Here is a 10,018-nt window from a genome sequence, read left to right on the forward strand (position 1 = left end):
GTGGGGTCTATGCACCCAGGAAGTATACAAGATCATCTACTAGCATGAAAAGAAATTATTAAAAGTCCTATTTATATGTATTATAAATACAAATTTATAGTATAAAATTTGTTATATATGATATTTATAATTTTAATTCTTATTTTTGCTTTATGACATAAAGTATATGAGTGTAGTAGAACAAGTATATAAATTATACATAAATATATATTCATTGAGGAAATACAAGCAAAAATATATTGTTGATGGGGGTCATAGTCAAAAACTACACTATAACAACACTGCCTTTCTATGACATGTCATTCTATTCAAAACACACAATATACACACATCCACACCCAGAATTAAAGAAAGAAACTTTATAAGGTCTTTGTCTATAGCCAGCAGATGCTAAAACTTGACATAGACTGACTTTGTTCTGCCCCTCATAGGTGTAAGCTAGGAAATCCTCCACCTGGAGGCCCTAACTCTGGACCTTTCTTCTGGGAGCTTTCAATCATAAGCACCTATAATCCAGGCTACCATACCTTCATCAACTTAGGTTTCTAGCTTCTCCATTAAGACATCAAAAATGGTTCAAAAAGGGCTGGCTGAGACTCCAATAAACACGATATATGATATCAGAATAAAAGAAAGTTTAAAGATATAGAAGAACACTTACATCAGATATTTTAGAAGTCTTTCCAAGTCTTCCCTATCAAACTAATTTGAAACAGATTCCGAAATTAAATTAAAAAGTATTGAGAATCAGTAGGAGATTTTCAGAACCTTTTAAAAATATTCCAGCATAAATATAGCAGCTGATTAAAGGAAAGCCAGTTCCTTAAGCCCTGCTTGTTAAAAACAAAAATGGTGAGTTACAAAGCAGAACCCAAGTAAATGATAAGAAGTCAATTTAAAGGAAGTAAAACAGGCACCAGAACATTATCAGAAAAAAAAATTAAAGAGATATGAAGGAAAAAGTCGTATCTTATGTCAGTTCAAACTGAATAGCCTATTCATAATAGCAAACTCTTCCAAGGCTAAGAAAGGAAAGCACTGTTGAGGGGAAGTCTCTCCGTTTAAGCCATCCTAAAATATAAGACCACAATTAATGCCGATAGTGTAAACAGGTAAGACATTGGAAAATTTAAGAATCGGGCGCCTGGGTGGCTCAGATAGTTAAACGTCTGTGTTCGGCTCAGGTCATGATCCCAGGGTCCCGGGATCGAGTCCCGCATCAGGCTCCCTGCTAGGCGGGGAGCCTGCTTCTCCTTCTGCCTCTGCCTCTCTCTCTGTCTGTCTCTCTGACTCTCATGAATAAATAAATAAAAAACATTAAAAAAAAAAAGAATAAAGCCCATTAGGCCAATCTGGGGATCCAACAATGCCAAACCTCCAAAAATCTAATTATCACTTTATTATATTCACTGCTATCACAAGGCAATAAAAATAAAGCCAGCAGTGCTTGCTTTGTCAGCATATATACTAAAACTGAAATGATACAAAAAAGATTACTGTAACCTTCATGCAAGGATGACTTAGAAATTCTTAAAATGTTTCATATTTTTCTTATTTTTTTCAAAAAGGAATTCAAGAAGGATGAACAGGGAACTAATGGATTAATTACATACAGGGGCTAAGTGGGAACAGAGTGGAAGGAATTGTGGAGAGGGTGATGACTCTTTTCTGAATATATATTTATATGTAGTTTTGACATTGACTGAATCATGTTGTTTTATGTACTCAAAAAAATAAAATTTAAAGCAGAAGGAAAATAAAATCTCAAGTAACAGAAACATTATAATGTAACTATATCCCAAATTAAAAAAAAAAAAAGCATAACTACATGGAAGGGGAAAAACAGAACTAACCTGAATAACTTTGGAACACAATACTTTGACTATATACCCTGAGTCTGAAGCCAAAAAAAAAAAATAAAACCTATAAACAAATAATAGAACTCTAGTTAGATGGTCTATTTTTGATGGTAGTATGAGTTTACAATTCTGAAACTACCTTTCATGTATTGTAGGACTAAGCAAATGATTAAATATTTAGAGGATTAAATAAGCTAGATTTCTTACTGCTGGAGAAGGGAGTTACAAATATGGAAAGAAGAAGGTTAGAATGAATTCCGTGGTGCTGAATTGCAATGAGAGTAGTTAGTATAAATTCATGAGTTTAAATGGATGGATGAATGGATGATAGATGATAGATGATAGATAGATGACTGATATAGATAGATAGATAGATAGATAGATAGATAGATAGATAGATAGTTAGATAAAGAAAGGTGGTTATAGCTATATTTATATTTTTTAGCCCTGCCTGTTGAGAACCCAGAAGGAAAGACACCAGCAGCAGTGAACACATTCTAAATCCTGATCTTGGTTTTTAATATACCATCTCCCATTAAAAGGAACTGGCCTCACTGGAGATACAGCTGACTCTTTGTGTTGAGGCAGGAAAAGTAAAAAGTGAACCTGGAACATCTTGTAGTTCCAGAAAGTAAAACTGTACTTAAAAGAAAAATGATGGAGGTAAGCCAAAAAGGACATAGGTGCCAGTTTGAAGGGTTTCCACTCACTAAGTATGAAATAAATTGAGTATTCAAATAATGGTAGTAACAGAATATGCATAGGATGAAAAGAAATCTATGAATCTATACTTCCATAAAAAACAAATGAATAGGTAAATTAACGGGAGAAGGAAATATGTTTCCTTATATTACAACTAGTAAATGGAGAGAAAACAACAGTTATAAAATTACCATTTGGCAATTATAGCTTGTCTAAATATAGCCCATTGTCCTTCAGAAAGCCTGATGAGGATAAACATCAAATTAGTGGCACCCAAATGGATAGGATAACAAGAGCTACTTGTTTAGCAGATAAATCAGCAGAGAATTGCTATGCGGTGCAGTACAAGAGCATCGCTTCTGTGGTGATCTCAGAAATATGGGCTTATACTTCCATAACTGATACTTCTTCAGAACTTAATAACTTCTAATATGACATTGATTCCTTCGTCATTTTTTTTATCAGATTACCTGAATGTCTCAAATTCCCTTTGCTTCCATAGCACCCCAAAATCATAAATCATGTGTCTACTATATGGTAAGTGTTTACCATTTTCCTTTTGCCAGTATGCAGGCTCAACTCACAATTATTAGTTTTGCCAGTTGGGAAAATAGAGCATTAGGCAATGGAGTTGATATGATGGCTGCACATTTCATGATGAATACTTGTCCTGCACAGGAAATATCTGCCATTTTCAAGAAAAAGCCATTTATAAACAACACTGAATCAGAATTCATTAAAGGAGTATTTGTAAGGGCAGTCCTGGACATACCTCCTGAGTTCGCTAAACGGTTATGTAATATTTCCCTTTATCCGGAAGGATTAAGATTTACACAATGTTAAATTGTGATATGAGAAGCAAAAAGTAGGGTGACTTTGTAAGCAGTAGAATAAATGACAGAGAAATGATGAAAGTTGCCTAGAAGTAACAGAGACTGCACAATACCATGGCTGAAATTACAAAGGAGATTGTAAATGCCATATGGGCATAGCCAAAGAGTCATTTGTTACCATGGTAATGGAGATCACTAAACTTTAAAGCATTTACTGGCCTCACAAGGGCTATCTGTTCTCTGGCTAATACATTCTGCTGTTTCTGGTTAATGCTTCAAGGCAAAAAGGGGGAGGAAATCTCTTTAAAAAGCTGATTGGGAGCGCTGTGAATTGTGCAAGACTGTTGAATCTCAGATCTGTACCTCTGAAACAAATAATGCAATATATGTTAAGGAAAAAAAAAAAGAAGAAGAAGGTAGCGGGAGGGGAAGAATGAAGCGGGGGAAATCGGAGGGGTAGACGAACCATGAGAGACGATGGACTCTGAAAAACAAACTGAGGGTTCTAGAGGGGAGGGGGGTGGGAGGATGGGTTAGCCTGGTGGTGGGTATTGAGGAGGGCACATTCTGCATGGAGCACTGGGTGTTATGCACAAACAATGAATCATGGAACACTTCATCTAAAACTAATGATGTAATGTATGGGGATTAACATAAGAATAAAAAAAATTAAAACTCAAAAAAAAAAAAGCTGATTGGGTTTCAAAGAATGAACAAATTAAGTCTGAGTTTTTATTTATTTAGCTTTGGCTAAGTCATATTTGAACCTGATTTACATGAAATTTTCTAAACTCTAATAATGGGATTTTATTTTTTCCGTAATAATTATTTTTGCTTTAAGGAATTAGCAGGGTGCTTTCATGCTATCACGCAGCTGTTATCTAGAAAGGACATTGAACCGATGATTCTGTGCCAAAAAGAGATAGAACACTTTATGGTCAGCCCTTCTCTGGAGGAGCAGAATGATGAAAAGGAGGGACAATAAATCCTGACCTGACCACCCAGCCTGCTGACAGTAGTACAGAACTAATTGTTACTAAAGCAACTACTCAAGGTACCATGGTCCTGAAATGGGCAACTCACTTACACAACAACCACAACAAAACACTGTAGTATGGAAATGAGTACTTCTTGTACACAATAACAAATCACTTTCTAGAAAATCCCAAAACAGGCAGCTCAATACTTATGTAGGGCCTAACTAACCTGATCAGCCCAAATAGCACAGCAAAATAGCACAGATACTTTGATTTCCTGACATGGGATAGGTGCTGTATCTCTCCCCCAAGCCTTCACCCTAGAGCTGAGCTTTTGCATTGGATTAGATTCCGTGCTTAACTCTCCATTTGGTCCAAGAATCTTTAATTTTGTTCTTTAACATAATAAAGAAAATAGCTTTGTTGGAGCTAAAATCAAACTAAAAGAAACATTTGTAATATATATCAGCAAATCTGGAATTTGTTGTGATTTCTTTTTTATTGTAAATAAATATATACTTTTGTACTCAATTTTATGTTCATAGTTTTTAATTATTTTTCTTAGAGGTAGTCTCTAAAACTGAATAAACTTCAGGTCTCAGAAAACCTGGAGCAGTTGGCTATAATTCTGGTACATCTGAAAGTGATGGTTTGATCGGGTGCCTGGGTGGCTCAGATGGTTAAGCATCTTCCTCCGGCTCAGGTCATAATCCCAGGGTCCTGGGATCGAGTCCCGCATTGGCTTCTGGCTCAGCGGGGAGTCTTCTTCTCCTCTCCCTCTGCCTCTCCCTCTGCTCATGCTCTCTCTCTCTTTGTCTCAAATGAATAAATAAAATATTAAAAAAAATAGAAAATGATGGTTTGACATTGGTTTCCCATGGGTTCAAATATGGTGAGGATGTCTGGATTTATCTGTGAGAGCTTCCTCTGAGGACAACTTCTTAGAACTGAATAGATAATATCTAGTCACATTCAATTGCTTCCACTTTATAGTCCTAGGAAACTTACCTGGACAAATTAATATATATGCCCTCTTTTTTTTAAAGATTTATTTATTTATTTATTTATTTTAGAGAGGGGGAGAGAGAGAGAGGGCGTACACGCATGCAAGCTTGTGAGAGTGGGGTGAGGGGCAGAGGGAGAGGGAGAGAAAGAGAATCCCAAGCAGACTCCCTGCTGAGAGTGGAGCCTGACACAGGGCTTGATCCTAGGACAGCCATATCATGACCTGAGCTGAAATCAAGAGCTGGACTCTCAACTGACTGAGCCACCCAGGCACCCCTCTTTTTAAGAAAAAAATGTATACCTTAGTGTGCAGTCCCTTTTCATCTTGGCTACCAGACCTTCTCATAAAATGTAACTCTAATTAGTTTATCTCAAAGGTCTATTAATATTAATTCCTTTTATGCTACGTCTGTTTAACCTGAGTTATCTCATCTTATTTATATAATATTATAACCTATCAACCCATCTTCCTGAATGTTTGCAAAATTGAACTCCATAATAAATAAACATTCCTCCAAACCCAAAATAGAAGAAAGGAGTCACTAACTGTTCGGTTTTTATTTGCAGGTCAATATCAGAGTTACCTCGATAATTACCATACATCCATACATCCATCTTTGATAAATACATCTTAATGCCTACTATACATCAATTACCAACAAGTGAAGAGAATATTGTCCTAGCATTAGTCAAGAGATCAAGAGAACCTTCAGAAAGATATCCTTTTTAAAATCTATATCATCTGTAGAACACAACTTGGTGAGATTTGAACCATAACTTAACATTTCAACACAGAAAAAATCATCTTACATCCGAAAATCTTTTATCTGAATCCTAGGTGTGCCACTTAGGAAAACCATTTGATACCTGTATGTCTCCAGCTCTCCACTTGTAAAATGGGATGACAGTTCTCCTCTACCTACTAGTAAGGTTTCTGTGAAATTGTGATGCTGAAATATCTGAACAAGGGCTGAGCCAAGAGTGTAGTAGAGTTGACAATACATGGTTCCTCCTTATAATCTAGTGGGAAAGACAGAAATGTATAATGATAACTACCATGATGGAGGACTCTGCATAGTACAGTGGACTAATGTGTCTACATCTGCCTCTGGAATCTGTGAGGGTTAAGAGAAGTACCTTTGAGGGGAGACATGTAGTAAGAATTTAGCAGATCAAAAGGAAAGGCAGGGTATTCCAGGCAGAGGGAATCATTCTTGCAAAACATAGTGGTATGAGAATCTGTGACATGTTTGCAAAGTTATACATAGTTTGTAATTTGGGAAAGCATAAATGGAGAAAAGGTGAAGTAGAGCACAAATTAGGAAAGAAGAAGTAGAAGGTGATAGGAATGGATAGATCATAAAGAACCAACGTTGCACACTATGCAATAGTTTGGATCCCACCAGTTGGGCCATGGGACACCACTCAAAGTTCTGGAGGAAGAAAGGAATACAGATTTGCTTATTAGGAAGACCATTCTGACCCCAGAGAGGAGACCAAATTAAAGAAAGCAAGATTAGAATTAGGAAATGGGATAATTTCTCTTCCAGATTTCCTAGCAGATCCGATGACCACCTATCCTCTCTCCATGTATCAGGCAAAGTTTACTGCCAGATTCACCCCAACTCTTGCCTTCCAAGAACAGTACTGGCCTACTATTACTCTACCAGTGCTATGTATCTTCAATTATACCTTTCATCCCACTACAATATTAGGTTATAAGACAAACTAAACATGTGTGACATAAGAAAAGGACATTGGTCTGATAAATTCACATATAACAATGATGGTATTAGTAGCTAACATTTACTGAGTGTAGCTAGGTGTGATATACTATGCTAAGCATTTTACATGCACCATCTACTTAATCTACAAAATAAATGTACAATTATAGTAATGATTATTGTCATGATTTTACAAAGGAGGGGGAAAGATTAGGGAAATTTCAAATCTGTCCAAGCTCACACACATAGTAAATATTTAAATTCAACCTCAAACCCAGGGTCTCTGACACCAATACTCATACCCACCATCCCATATATGGGGCACAGAAATGACAAGATGGACATTGCCCCAAGTATTTTGGTATTAAAGAAAACAAGTCTATATCTGTTTTTTGGTTGATAAAGCCTGAGTGTCAAGGTAACATGCATTTTCTTCATTTTCCACCATTAACTGTGCAATTAGAAAAAAATTAGCAAAAATTTATTCATTTGCTAACTATGTTTATTCAAAACAAACATACTAGAAAACTGTATAGTATGCTACAATCTCAAAAATGCTTTCTTTTGGGGCACTTGGCTGGCTCAGTCGGTAGAGAGTGAGACTCTAGATCTCAGGGTTGTGAGTTCAAGCCCCACATTGAGTATAGAGATTATTTAAAAACAAAAAAACAAAAAATCTTTTAAAAAATGCTCTCTTTTGATAGTGTAAAACTGATCACTGAGTCACACTACCATGAAATTTTATCAACAAAAAAGTTGATAAAACTTTTTTTATCACTGGCTTAGCTAATGGAATGAGAGAAAGGAAATGTGACTGAAAAAATATAAAATTATGAATACTCATGTTGATTTAGGAAAAGAATAAATGTTTCTTAGTATTTATTTATACCTCAATGGTTCCAAAATCAAGATCTTGGGATGTTTACAAAATTTTAGGCAAGAAGATAAAATCAATAAATGAGGAAAATGGGACTTTCAAAGAAAAGATCATTTTTTCCAGCAGATTCTAATCCCTAATTATCCCCTGTTTAGTTTAATATGAAAATGAAATTGCAGTCTCTAAGAATATACAAAGAGTAGTGGGTAGGATTCTAAGATGTTCATTCCATGATCCCCACTCTGGGTGTACATACCCTGTATAATCCTCTCCCCTTGATTATGGGCTAGACTGTGAATATGATGGATTTTATTCCTTTGATTAAGTGACCTATTATTAGAAAATGAAGGATTTTTCATATTAATTAAGATCACAAATTAGTTCATTTTGCATAAAAAAAAGATTATTCTGTATTGAAATAGCAATGTGGGGCGCCTGGGTGGCTCAGTTGGTTGGGCGACTGCCTTCAGCTCAGGTCATGATCCTGGAGTCCCTGGATCGAGTCCGGCATCGGGCTCCCTGCTCGGCGGGGAGTCTGCTTCTCCCTCTGACCCTCCCCCCTCTCATGTGCTCTCTCTCATTCTCTCTCAAATAAATAAATAGAGTCTTAAAAAAAAAAAAAAGAAATAGCAATGTGATGGGACAGAAGGCAGCCACACTTGTGGTGGACATAGCATAATGTATAAACTTGTCAGATCAGTAAGTTGTACACCTGAAACTAATGTAACATTGTGTGAACTATACTCAAATTAAAAAGAAAGAAAGAAAAACAAAAAAGAGATTATCTTTGATGGGCCTGACCTAATCAGGTGAGCCCTTTTTAAGGGACTAAGACCTTCCAGAAGGAAGAGATTTAAAGCATGATAAACTCTCTTACTGGCTTTGAAGTGGTAAGCCATGAGGTCCTACAAGAGCCACATAGCTAGTACCTGAGACCATCCCTTAAGAACTGAGAATAGTTCCTGCCTAATAGCTAGTAAGAAACTGGGGACCTCAGTCCTACAGCTGCAAGGAACTGAGTTCAGCCAACAACAATGTGAGCATGGTAGAAGACTAGAGCCTCACACGGAACCAACCTCAGCCTGACCAACACCTTGACTGCTGCCTTTCAAGAGCCTGAGCAAAAAAACCCAGCCACCATGTGCCCAGACTTTTGACATACAAAACTGTAAGATAATAGACAAAAATTATTTTAAGCCACTATGTTGTAGGAATTTGTTATACAGCAATAGAAAACTAATACACTAAGGCAGGGGTATAACCCACACATTCTAAACACATGAAAAACACTGGCCTCTGACACCAGTACCCAACAAAACACAGAACCAATTGCCCTCAGGTAATCCAGAGCAAACCATGCACATAGAAAAATATACATCTCTAAACAAATCTTACAGAATCTGAGATTTGCACTTTCACCAATGCAATAAAAAAAACAATGCCTCAAGATTGAAATGATATGAGTAAACAGCAGAGGTGAAATATAAATCACTTCAACAGCTCTTATAGCAAATCTACCTCCTGCCACCAGAAGCATTACTCTTGTTTCTTTCTTACCTCAGATTTCTAAAGAATTAAGTCTCTGTCTCTAGAACTAGGTAAAGACTAGAACTCAAGCCTGCCTATTCTCTTTCCCTTTAGTCCTCAGACTTAATCCACTTGGACTTGTCACAAGTTTATAAGGACCTATTTTCCCAGCTTTTCTCATACTGCAATGTCTTAGTATTGAGAATGAGGAAATTGCACGGTCATTGGGTAACAGAGCCAGAAAAATTAGATCCTATTCAGCTTTCTATCCCTGGAGACCATATCTTCCTATCAACCATGTTTTTTTGTTTTTTTGTTTTTTAATGTTCAAAATCTATCAGTAAGAGGTGTTGAGAAATAGCAGGTTTGTTCTACCCTCACTCTTTCTCTCCCCCAATACCACCTGTACTATACACACACACTTATTTAGATGATAATTTTGAGAAACAAGACTGAAGAAATGAAGTAATTATTTTCTAGTGGTATGAGAAATAGACTTATAGTCTGAATTTGG

The 10,018-nt window shown here is 36.4% G+C and overlaps 1 non-coding gene across 1 annotated transcript; it reads left to right on the forward strand.

The window, feature by feature from the left end:
* Window positions 1–1,443: 1,443 nt before the first annotated feature.
* Window positions 1,444–1,550, forward strand: LOC123325801. Its single transcript, XR_006540651.1, has one exon. It is a non-coding gene; the product is annotated as a U6 spliceosomal RNA (small nuclear RNA).
* Window positions 1,551–10,018: the final 8,468 nt, after the last annotated feature.

The sequence above is a fragment of the Neomonachus schauinslandi genome, chromosome 9 (assembly GCF_002201575.2).
Source record: "Neomonachus schauinslandi chromosome 9, ASM220157v2, whole genome shotgun sequence".
In the NCBI taxonomy this organism is placed as follows: domain Eukaryota; kingdom Metazoa; phylum Chordata; class Mammalia; order Carnivora; family Phocidae; genus Neomonachus; species Neomonachus schauinslandi.